The following is a 12,878-nucleotide window of genomic DNA, read 5'->3' as shown; positions in this document are numbered from 1 at the left end:
TGACTTGTGTGTTAAGTGCTCAGTGAAGTCTGAAACAGTGTCATCTGTCAAAGGCTTCAGGCTCTGTTTGAGCAGTCAGTTGCTATCTTATGCTAAGATAAGCCCTTCATGTTCACAGTACAGGCAGCACCGTATGATTCAAGTGTTTTGCCATGATATCTTAAGGCTGTGGGTTCAATCCTAATGTTGTGTCATTAACTGAGGTGGTGGTCTTGTCATCTGGGCCTGGATACAGAAGTCATACGATATTATTCCCAGAATGCATTGTGGCAGACCACACCAAGAAAACACCAGTTCTGTGCTCTAAATGATTCTTGCACTTATTCCTTGGGAATGTATTCCAGTGAGACAAAAACTATTAGTTCCCAAACTTGTGTTTAAGAATTTGCATTTCCAGGGGACAGAGACACCAATTCCATGTGTGTGCGGGTGTGTGTAAGTGTGTGTGTGTATGTGTGTGTGAGAGAGAGAAATTATGTTTGAATATCAGCATGTATGCGTGCCTGTACACGGTGTGTCCTTAGTTGACATGATAATAACTAATGTTGTTCATGTCCTTATCCACCCCACCATCTCCGCTGACTGACAGGTACTAATAACTGTTTATCATCTCATTTTTCCTTTCAATGCTCCCAAAAAATCCTGTCAGGTCTTTTTTCAACCATTTTGAATTTATTACTGCCATTAGTTGCTCAGCTGAAAACTTTAAGCTTTAAATAGCTGAAATGAAAAAAATTAAGGGGCTTAGTCTGCTCAAGCAAAAAGAGAGGGAATCAAAATAATGGATCAAACAGTGTTAAAGATTTTAGAATCAGTTTAACGCATTACAATGAATGCATATACAGCAACACATAGTCCTATCTTTTTCACTCAGTACCATACACAGGAATTTGCTTTGAATGGCAGGGACTTTTTCAGGGAGAAATATGCAGTTTGCAGATTAGAATAGATTATCTGTCTGAAACCGAGATCATTTACTGTAGTATCTGTCATTTGTCTCATTTGTAAGCCCATCCATCAGGATAAAATCTTGATCATGAATGCCGGAAATGCTTGAAGGATTATGATATGACAGCTTTAACAGAAAAGTGTGCATGTCATAGGATACATCAGGAGATTGTACTGTATCACATTTTCCCTATTTGTTTTTGTCAAAATTAATGATTTGTACTACTTTGTGAAATTGGTCGTTTTGATGCAAATGACAAATTTCTAACTGTAAACAGTATAAACATTATTCTTGATGATACTTGACTCTTGAAGGGACTGTCGTAACTTTCAAGCAGAAAGTACATTTTGGAAATTAAGAATTTATTAAAGTACGCTAGGGAGCTGTCTAACCATCAGAGCTGTCTGTCATAATTACAATGCTTTACAGACTAACTTTGAATGACAAAATACTATTTCATTGACATTAACAATCTGCTGCTGTGCAAAACAGCCAATAAGCATATTTTCCACTTCCCACAGTCATTCAGTGTTTCACTGCCTAAAATGTAAGAACATATTCATGCTGTTCTATTAGTGGGTTCATAAACAACCTTCACATGATCTGAAGGTGTCTGCTGATTGGTGTAGTCCCTATCTGTAAACAATGTGACTTTTTCTCCTGATGTATCCCATAATTCCGCATTATGCATCTGTGTGCACAGTACACATGCATGCTATAAATATTTTATTAAATGTTTAAATCCTAAACAAAGACCTTGGTAACACTTCAACCCCTCGCCATAATTCTGACATAACACTGTCACAAGATGGCATAACAGATGACGTCATGTTATGTCAAATGACATAAAACTCTTACTTTTATCATAAAATTTTATGATTGTAATATCTGTCATAACATTTACCAATAAAAGTATGACAATTTTATATCATTTGACATCAACTGTCATCATCTGTTATGCCATCTTGTGACAACTGATTATGGTGAGGGGTTCAAGTAAAGTGTTACCAAGACTTTCATCATAATCTATTAACATTCTGCATAACGATGAAGACCCTGGTAATGTGAAATACCATTAATATGGTATGATACAAAATGAGCTGTGAGCTTAACTATCTAAGTATTATTATTTAATATTTCAGTCCTAACAAGACTTTCATCATAATCTGTTAACATTCTACATAACGATGAAGACCCAGGTAACGTGAAATACCATTAATATGGTATGATATAAAATGAGCTGTGAGCTTAACTATCGAAGTATTATTATTTAATGTTTCAGTCCTAACAAGACTTTCATCAAAATCTATTAACATTCTGCATAACGACGAACACCCCGGTAATGTGAAATATCATTAATATGGTATGATACAAAATGAGCTGTGAGCTTAACTATTTAACTATTATTGAGCTTTGCACCTCTGTGAAAAGACAGCCGATCCTTTGTTCTAAGGCAAGGTTTCAATTATCATAATCTTTTCATCATTCATTAAATTTAGAAGTACACTAACTGTGTACACAATCCCAGTGTCCTGAGTTCCCCTCTTTACTGCGGAAGGCACTGGAAAGTTTCGCTGTCAACAGCACTGAATTCATCATACATGCACCACTGGCCAATCGTCCAGGATGTCACGCTCCAGACGACTTGCCATAGTCCTTTTCTCCTGACATCAGAAAGCTGCTTCAGCTTGGAGGTGCCATTCAAAGTCCAAACGGGCTCAGCGCAGTCACCGTCCCTACGGTGCGCTGCCAGGAAGGTTAATCGAGCCGAGCTGTCACTCAGAACCGTCGCCTCGGCGACGCCGTGACTTCCGAAGCGAATGACGTCAAGCGAAAAAGTCAGAGTTCGTTTGAACCGAGGGCCATGCCAGAATGGCAGTGAAAAATATATCTGCATGAACCTGAGGAATAAAAATTAAGAAATGATGGCGTTGGTAGAGCATTTCATCTTAAAATTATCACAAACGATTTGCGATACTTTAATTTATCCTCTAAAACTACTAACCGTATTTTAATGGTAAGACTGCACCAAGCAAAAAAGAAATGATTTGCATATTATTAGCAATACAAGGCAAACCTCAAAGATAACATTATCCTGTATTGTCACATGGAAATTGTGTGGTACTTGCATTATATCCAAATCAGAATGGCTTTAGACATGCATATTTTTCTATAAGGAGGAATGACACTTCCAATCTGAATCGTTCTCAGTCAGAAGAAAACACATCAGATTCTACATTGACATTGAAGTACATAGTCTGTGCCAGAGCAGGGGTCAGTAGACTGGGGAATGGATGAATGTATTTATCATCATCCCATCTCCCTCAACAACTAATGTACAAAAACAGTTTTCATGGGTACACCTCTCCCTTAAATATTTTTAGAAATGATTAATCTATAAATCAGTCTATTTGCAGAACAAAAAATTAATACTCATGCATTTATGCCTTACCTTCTTTCATCCTTATGCTTACCTCAATTGTGTTTATTTTTTAATTCACTAGTCCTTGCATTTCTTGCTTTGTTAGATATATATGACATATTTTTATCTTGTACACTGATTTCTTCATCCGTCCATAGAGTAATCAGTTTTTTATGCCTGGATGCCTGTTTGTGTGTTTGTTTGCTCGCAGTGTCAACAATTAGGACATGGAATGTGTCATACCTCCGTCCCCAGCAGGAATGGGATTACTTACCATATACATGATGATAGTTCATGTCAGCTCTATCTGTTTTTGCAAGTTGTGAAAATGATGTGGGGATACGGGTGTGTTTGACTTGCACCGGCTCGCCTTACTCACTGCGCAACCTGTCCTATTCAGACTGGAAGATCACGCGCAGTACCACTTCGAACCATTTTCCCGTTTTTGTAATGACTTTGCGATGGCGTCGCCCAAATAATACGAAGGTTACGGACCAGACATACAGAAGAGACTTCTGACTGCCGACAATCATGGCAGAAGAAAGCAGAGAATTCATCGTATTCTGTGTGTCGTTTTATCTGTTGGCTGCTTTGCGGGGGGAAAAAAACCCGTCTTGGCAAATTGGAGACCAAAAATATGTGTCGCTTTGAAGCTATTCGCATTTTTTTTTGCTGGGGCGATCCAGTTCAGTCTGAATTTCGGGAGGTGCGGGCGGGCTGGAGACTTGCGTCAGAGGCCTGTTTGCGCTAACGAATGTCGCCCACTCTTTTCAGGAATCCAGTTTCGCCTTCCCACTTCCTGCAGCGTAGACCGGACTCAGCCGCAGACTCCAGGTATGTCATCTGAAACACTAACGCCTGGAGTGTACAGTGGTTCCCTGCTGTGAAAAAACAGCTCAAGCTAGGTTTTGAACCAGCTGGTGTCTGGTTGACCAGTTCAGACCAGCTCCCAGCTCGACATGGTTTATCTGGTTGACCGGTTCAGACCAGCTCCCAGCTCAACATGGTTTAGCTGGTTGACCAGTTCAGACCAGCTCCCAGGTTGACATGATTTCTATGTCATGAAGCTATGTTTGGAAACAGTTGGTAGCAGACCACCAGCGCTAGCTGGTTGACCAGATCATACCCAGTAAGACCAGCTTATGACTAGCTTGACCAGCTCAATTGTCAAGCTGGTAAAGCTGGCATAGCTGGATTTTACAGCAGGGTTGGTAAGTGACTGACTTTTTTAAAAACTGATGTCTCAACACATCGTGCCTGCAACCAAAACTGATCCGATTGTACAGAACCACAAACTGACCTGAAACTGCTTCTATTGTTAAAGCTGCAATTAAAATTTGAACCCCATAATGCATTGTGCAGGCCACTTCAATGCCGGTGTAATCGATAGTGTAATCGATTGTTATGTATTGCCAATAGAAAATGCGTTTGACATTTGGATATTAGATATTTATTTATTGTTAAAAACAAACTTATAAGTAATAACGGTAATAAATAATGAAATATTAGCAATGCATGTATGCAATGGTATAGCTTCAGGTAAAAACCGACAAAAACATAGTTTTCTCGAAAATGACTGAATAGATTACGAAATAAACTTCAACGTTAGTCAGAAAACAGTCGTAGCTTCATAACCAGGTGTGATATTTGATTCCATAAATATGTATTTCTACCAAACCAGAAATATGTTGGATGGATGCGATTTCTTTGGTATCAAGGATTGTTAGAGTATGCCTTTTATTGTCTGTATTATTTTATGAGTCTGTGGCAAGGTCAGGGTTGTAAACCGTGAGCGTGGCATGGGGAGGGTGTTGTTGTATTGTCCTGCTTTGCAAATAAGAGGCTGATAAGAATCTAAATTGCTGTTCTCGCTAATGGAGAGTCTTGTTAACAATCTGGCATCGCTGTTTTGTGGTTTTATTGTTTTTGTTTTTTGTATTATATAAATATGAATGCAACAATAATTTGAAACATTGATGACTCAACCACAAGGGGGCAAAGAGGATAAGGTTAATTCTTTGTTTCATTAGTAGTGTGCTGGGCTGCGCCCTCACCAGCCCTTTCCAGAAAAGATCGAACACCCCTGTGCTAGGCGATTCGGGATGCTCTGTGGAGAAAAGGTCAGAAGTAGAACCTGAACTGTAATCACGCTTGAACATGGTACTTAACATGAATTGCTTTGCTTAAATATGCAGTAAATTGACCATTTGTCAAATGTAAGCAATGCTAGTTTTCCTTGGTGAGAATGGCTCCAGAATCAATACTAGGAAATAAATGGGACTTTGACCATGACCTCAAGGGAAAGTGTTTCATTGGACACACATGCATTCACTGAGTAAATCCACAATATATGTTAAGGCTGTATACATTAAGTTGTATTTTCAACTAAGAGTGTTTTAATGGGTGTAGGCAATGTTAATGTAATTATAATGGTTTGCCTCTGTAGCAGTACATTTTTTCATTTGAAAACTTGATCCAGCTGGTTATTAGTGTTGTCATTTATGGTACATAACATTTGCTCACCTCGCCGGATTTTATTTATAGATTTCTATTTTAAAATAGAAAATAGTCTTATGAAATGGAAGGGCTAGTAGACTCAATTAACATTCCTTTATTGTTAATGCGATTTGAAATCGGCTGATCCAGGGTTTTGAGATCTGTGCTGCCTCTGAATCAGAGTGAGCTATTCTTAACATATGGCTATCCCAGGGACAGTTCATGTCTATTGACTACAATCCTACAGTTTTTACATTGTCTGCCATTCTGCAAATAATAATCTCATTTAACATTAGCATTAAGACAGGTAGCTTCCTGTCTTAATGCTAATGGAGTATTTTTCATAAATCATTAGTATGTCTTTGGTTTTTTATTTGTTGAACCTATTTACAAAAATTGGCACTTTTTATGAAAAATATGACCGGTTTCAAATGCAGTTCAACAAAAAGCATATCAAATAAAGTAACATAAAGGCACTCTGTGCCCTCACTTATACCACTCTGTGGCCTCACACTCTGTGCCCTAACCTTCCCCTCTCTGTGCCCTCACTTGCCCCACTCTGTGCCCTTTATTTTACTTTGGAATTTATTTTCATAAATCTGTCTTTTTGTAGTCCTTTTTATTATCTGTTCAGGGAAAATTCAATTTAAGATTACTTTGATCACTGGCCTAAATTATTTCTGGTCCTTAACTCTTATTGTTTAAAGTTCTTTTGGGGTTTTAATGCCCCAGAGAGCAGAAAAAACTTTCTGAGCTGCAAAAGCTTAATACATAACCAACCTCCACAACCCCCTTTTCCCGCATGTCTGCTTCACACACACGAGGGAAGGTTAAACGAAGGTTAAACAAAACTTTTAACTTGACTTGCTTGACCTACAGTAGGCCAGTGGTTCCCAACCTCAGTTCTGGAGTACCCCTGTGCTGGTTTTGCTGGTTTTCGTTCCAACCACAATTGGAATCCAAGAATTTAAACAAGCTGTTTAACTGATCAAATGAGAGCACTGGTCTGTAGCGTTGTGGTTAAGGTGAATGACTAGCACACGCAACGTCGGTGTTTCTAATCTCGGTGTAGCCACAATATGATCCGCACAGCCGTTGGGCCCTTGAGCAAGGCCCTTAACCCTGCATTGCTCCAGGGGAGGATTGTCTCCTGCTTTGTCTAATCAACTGTACATCACTCTGGATAATACATGCCAAATGCAATGAATGTAATGTAATGTAATGAGAGCCTAAAGTAAGTTCCCAAATGGTGAAAGTGTGGACACCTGGCCACCAAAACAAACCATTTAGAAGATATTGACAAATTCAATGGCAAAGCAAATGATAACAAGGCAAACCTACATTGTGTTGTAATGTTTAATTAAGAAAAAAATAAAATTAACTTAAACACTTGATCAACTACCTAATTAGGAGCCTATTAGATAACCTTTTATTTGTTACCTCTTTTAATGTCACTGTTTGCAAGATGGTACAATAAGCACAATATTAACATATTATTAACACAATATCATAATCATCAGTAATCATCAGTATCATAAATTGTCCATTTTAAGATGAAAAGTACCTAATTAAGAAATATTAACAGCTTATTAAAATTATTTGATGGCTTGGGGTTGGAACAAAAACCAACATCCCCAGAGTGTTCTCAACCAGTGGTTCCCAATCTCATTCCTGGAGTACCCCTGCGTATGTTGATTTTTCTTCCAACTACAATTGTCATAGAAGAATTGTGCCATTGGATCATGCCATTGAGTTCAGTGTATTGGACACATGCTTTTCAGATACAGCACATACATAAAAAATACCCTCACCCAGAAGTAGCCAGTGTATCATAGTAATGACTGAGCATGTTTTTTTTAAATGATATGTTGCATAGTATGCCTTTAATAACTGGTCGCACCACAAAAAATATATTTTAATTTTTTTGTTTTATTATTTATCTCAACCACAGCTAGCTTAATCTTCTCTGGAGAATCTAGGCAATCCTCCTCAGATTCAATTTGCGTGGTGTCATGAGATTGGAAATTCCCTCTGTTTGCAACCATAATCCTGAGCTATAACTCCAGCCAACATAATTCCCTCCAATGAGGAATGAGAGAAAGAAAACCCAGTGTGTTTCTTCCAGTGAAGGGCTCAGGCAGTGAGAGCAGTCATCTGGCAGTCGGAGGGTTGCCGGTTCGATTCCACCCTGGGTGTGTCGAAGTGTCCCTGAGCAAGACACCTAACCCCCAAATGCTCCTGCATGGCTTGCATGGCAGCCAATCACCGTTGGGGTGTTAGTGTGTGTGTGTGTATGAATGGGTGAATGGGTGAATGGGTGAATGAGAAGCACCAATTGTACTGTGATTAGGATAAAGGTGCTATATAATGCCAACCATTTACCAGTTTGAATAACTGCATGGTCTCTGAAGGGGGAACAGAAAGCCTTTAGCTTTAGCAGAACTCTGTAATACTCAAGAGTAGTTTAGCCAACTGTGTTTAGCCAGATGTGCTGGCAATGTTTCTGCCATCTGTGATAAACATAGACAGCAGAGATTACTGGCACTTGACGCTTCCTTAAGGACTTATATGCAAGCCACTATTTCATACTTTGAAATGAATTAAAATATCTCAAAATGCAAGTTCTCAAATAATTGGCTTTCTTAAGTGCCTGGACATAGAATTCATACGATTCTATTGGAAATCCGTACAGTGCATGGGAAAATAATCCATTGGATATTTGTTGTTTTTGGCTGCTGTCGATGTATTGGTTATGTCCCTCAGCAGTCTGCCATTTTATGTCTAGAGGGCGGGAACATCATAATTCACACTTTTGCGGAAATAGACTCTTCAGTTCTTGTTCTCTGTCAAAGCACAGAAATGACTTGGGTATAAGAAAAACAAGTACTGGACTGTATATGACTGACGGCAAAGCAAAGATGTATTAATATTAGTATTATGATAATACACATGAGTTTTGAACCTCGGTTTTCTATCTGATGTACTAATGTTAGGTATTTAATGTGTTTTTGACTGCCAGAGGTCTAAGGATTAAACAAAGCAGATATATTGACCAACTCCAAACAATAAATCTTGACATGTGAGCACCAGTGTAACATAAATGGTCATATATATTGAATGGTCATTGAAATGTATCCTATATTTTTAAAGATTCATTTAATGATGAGGGGTGACTAAAATGATCAACACAGGGGTCAAAAAACAATTACTGATAGGTGCTCAATACAGACATAATGAAAGGAGGGGGGCACTTAGATTCATTGTCTTGTTATTTTCAATAAAGACCATCAGCTACTATTCTGATGGCAAAATTATGACAACACTGCATTCATAAATAGATTTTGATTAATGCTATATTTGTCAACAATTTCTCTTTTTGTCATAAATCAATAATCATGTAACATGTACTGAATGTATTATCATAACATATATTTTAACATAAATAAGAAAATAATAAATAATTGTATTTGTTTCTAATTATCATTACACCTTTCATTAGTTCATACCTACATAACTGAGCAGTCTTGCACATGTATTTCATTGTCGTACTTTTTTTCTACATAAAGTGATAATAGTCATGAAATCAAATGCTTTTATTTTGACGTGTTTTAGCTGTATGGTGCCTCCATCCGTGGGTTGAAACTTCTCTTGAGGTTTAAAACCTGGAGAGTATCAGAACGAGCTCAGCCCACAGCCACGTGATGCTCGTCTTTATGTTGATCAGTGGGTAGAAAAATGAAAAGGAGTGAATGGACAAATGACCTTCAAAAAAAGAAGGAGTAGGATCTATATCTGTTCCAGGCTTGTCTTTGTGGTCAGTTCTAAATTTACCACTGTGCTGAGACACAGAATTGAGTTTGAGTCTCTCTCTTTTCACTGACTCATCCCTACTTTCTAAAAATAGGAACAGGAAGATTTTGTGCAGCAAGTGTCAAATCATCAATTGAGTTTCATCAAACCAATATTTTCCTCAAACCTGTATTACCATGTTTTGCATAGAAACATTTTAATTAATAAAGCAAGGTTGCCAATGAGAATTGCAATGTTCAATTATGCTGGCTCAAGCAGGGTGACACTGCAGTGTGTAACTACTAGAGCAAGAGCTAATCACTGCAGATATCCACCAATATTCGTTACTGATTGTATGTGGATTCAGTTTACTGAATTAACATTACAGAAATAACATGAACATGTACATTTTTTCCATTGAGTTCAACATGATGGTTTGAGGCTCATTTGATACCTTGGACCCTTGATGACTTAAAGCCATTTAGCCAAAAAATGTGCTCCTTCAGCATAATATACTGCTCAATCTAGTCCCACCCCCTAATTCCCATTGAGATCTATTCAAATGCAAAGAGTTATAGTATCGCTTGTAGGACAACCTGAAAATCAGATATTCAGACTGATGATGTTGATGGGTCACAGGATATGACTATTTTATTTGACATTATGTTAATATTTCGCAAACATTGAAATGGGGGACTACATACAAGCGCTGTAATCACTACACGGAGAAAGCAACATGTACAAAAGTACCCTTTAATAAAAGCTCTGAGTCTGCACTTTGTAGTATACATCGTATCATCGTATATCCAGCAAGTAAGCAAAACTTTATTTGTATAGCACATTTAATACAAATCTGCAACATAATGTGCTATACACACAGATGAAAAGAAGAGAAATATAGAAATTAAAAGACAGTAATAAATTATTAAACTATAAAAATTAAAGTCCAACTCTCATTGTTGAAAATATTGAGATCCATCCCCAACATTGAAGTCCAACATTTTTTTAAGGCACCTGAGGTCTAACCCCCTTGAGAATTAACACTAACTAACATGCACCTAAGGTATAAGTGATACTGAAAAGGTGTGTCTTACGATTTCTTTAAAAAATGTCCACAGGTTTAGAGTTGCGAAGACCCATCGGCAGGCTATTCCAAAGGCTAGGGCCCTAATAACCAAAAGCTGCCTCACCTTGCCTTTCAGTTCTAGCCTCCGGGACAGTTAAAAGACCAGCATCAGAGGATCTAAGGGATCTGGCAGGCACATACCTAGAAAGCATATCAGATAAGCATGGCTGTTTAATGATTTAAAAAGAAGAAGTTAAAGGATCTTAAAATCAATTCTAAAACTAACAGGCAAACAATGCAGGGATTTTAAGATGGGTGTAATATGAACTCTCTGTCTGGTGTTTGTCAGGGCACAAGCTTCTGTGTTCTGTACAAGTTGTAACTGACCTATAGCTTTTAGTATTGGCTTTTCAGTATCGGCCTCAGAGAGAAATGGTTGAACTCTAGCAATAGTTATAAAAGGGCAGTTTAGTCACATTTATAATGTCAGAGTCAATAATTACACAAAGGTTTTTAACTTAGTCCCTTTAAGTGACGAGGTGTGTGCATGTAGTTCCTATCTCTGGGCCTTTGCCCCATCAATTAGGATCTCAGTTTCTTTCTTGATTCAGATATAAGAAGTTTACTCATATCCATAGATTTATGTCACGAATACAGTTCAATAAAGTTTTAACTGGGTTTACTGTCATCTGCAAAACTAATTTATTTTATATTGTTTTATTTTATTCTATTTTTATTGATTGATGTTGTGCTTTCTGATGACACAGCCGAGTGGTAACATGTACAACTCTCAATCTGTCAGATACAGTTAGGTCCGGAAATATTTGGACAGTGACACAATTTTCATAATTTTGGCCCTGTACGCTACCACAATGGATTTGAAATTAAATAATCAAGATGCAATTGAAGTGCAGACTTTCAGCTTTAATTTGAGGGTATGTACATCAAAATTGAAGGAAGGGTTTAGGAATTGCAACAATTTTCATACATAGTCCCCTAATTTAATCTAAAGTAATTGGACAAATGAATATAATCATAAATAAAATGTTCATTCTTAATACTTTGTTGAGAATCCTTTGCAGGCGATGACTGCCTGAAGTCTGGAACCCATGGACATCACCAAACGTTGGGTTTCCTCCTTTGTGATGCTTTGCCAGGCCTTGACTGCAGCTGTCTTCAGTTGTTGTTTGTTTGCAGGTCTTTCTGCCTTAAGTTTTGTCTTAAGCAAGTGGAATGCATGCTCAATCGGATTGAGATCAGGTGATTGACTCGGCCATTGTAGAATATTCCACTTCTTTACCTTGAAAAACTCCTGGGTTGCTTTCGCAGTATGTTTTGGGTCATTGTCCATCTGTACTGTGAAGCGCCGTCCAATCAACTTTGCTGAATTTGGCTGAATGTGAGCAGACAGAAGTCCTATAGACTTCAGAATTCATGCGGCTGCTTCCGTCTTCTGTCATATCATCAATAAACACTAGTGACCCAGTGCCATTGGAAGCCATGCATGCCCATGCCATCACACTGCCTCCACCATGTTTTACAGATGATGTGGTGTGCTTCGGATCATGAGCCGTTCCAAGCCTTCTCCATACTTTTCTCTTCCCATCATTCTGGAACAGGTTGATCTTAGTTTCATCTGTCCAAAGAATGCTGTTCCAGAACTGGGCTGGCTTTTTTAGATGTGTTCTGGCAAACTCTAATCTGGCCTTTCTATTCTTGTGCCTTATGAATGGTTTGCACCTTGTGGTGAACCCTCTGTATTTGCTCTCGTGAAGTCTTCTCTTTATGGTAGACTTGGATAATGATACGCCTACTTCCTGGAGAGTCTTCTTCACTTCACTAGATGTTGTGAAAGGGTTCTTCTTTACCATGGAAAGGATCCTGCGATCATCAACCGCTGTTGTCTTCCGTAGACGTCCGGGCCTTTTTGTGTTGCCGAGTTCACCAGTACGTTCCTTTTTTCCCAGAATGTACCAAACTGTTGATTTGGCCACTCCTGATGTTTCTGCTATCTCTCTGATGGATTTTTTCTTTTTTCGCAGCCTAAGGATGGCCTGTTTCACTTGCATTGAGAGCTCCTTTGACCGCATGTTGTGGATTCACAGCAACAGCTTCCAAATGAAAATGCCACACCTGAAATCAACTCCAGACCTTTT

General features: G+C 38.3%; 1 protein-coding gene across 1 annotated transcript in view; it reads left to right on the top strand.

Annotated features, from left to right (window-relative positions):
* Positions 1-12,878, top strand: part of LOC133129365 (disks large-associated protein 2-like) — a 148,012-nt gene that overhangs the window by 113,718 nt on the left and 21,416 nt on the right. The window lies entirely within an intron of this gene.

This window comes from Conger conger, chromosome 5 (assembly GCF_963514075.1).
Source record: "Conger conger chromosome 5, fConCon1.1, whole genome shotgun sequence".
Lineage (NCBI taxonomy): Eukaryota > Metazoa > Chordata > Actinopteri > Anguilliformes > Congridae > Conger > Conger conger.
This window is presented reverse-complemented; position numbering and strand designations above follow the sequence as displayed.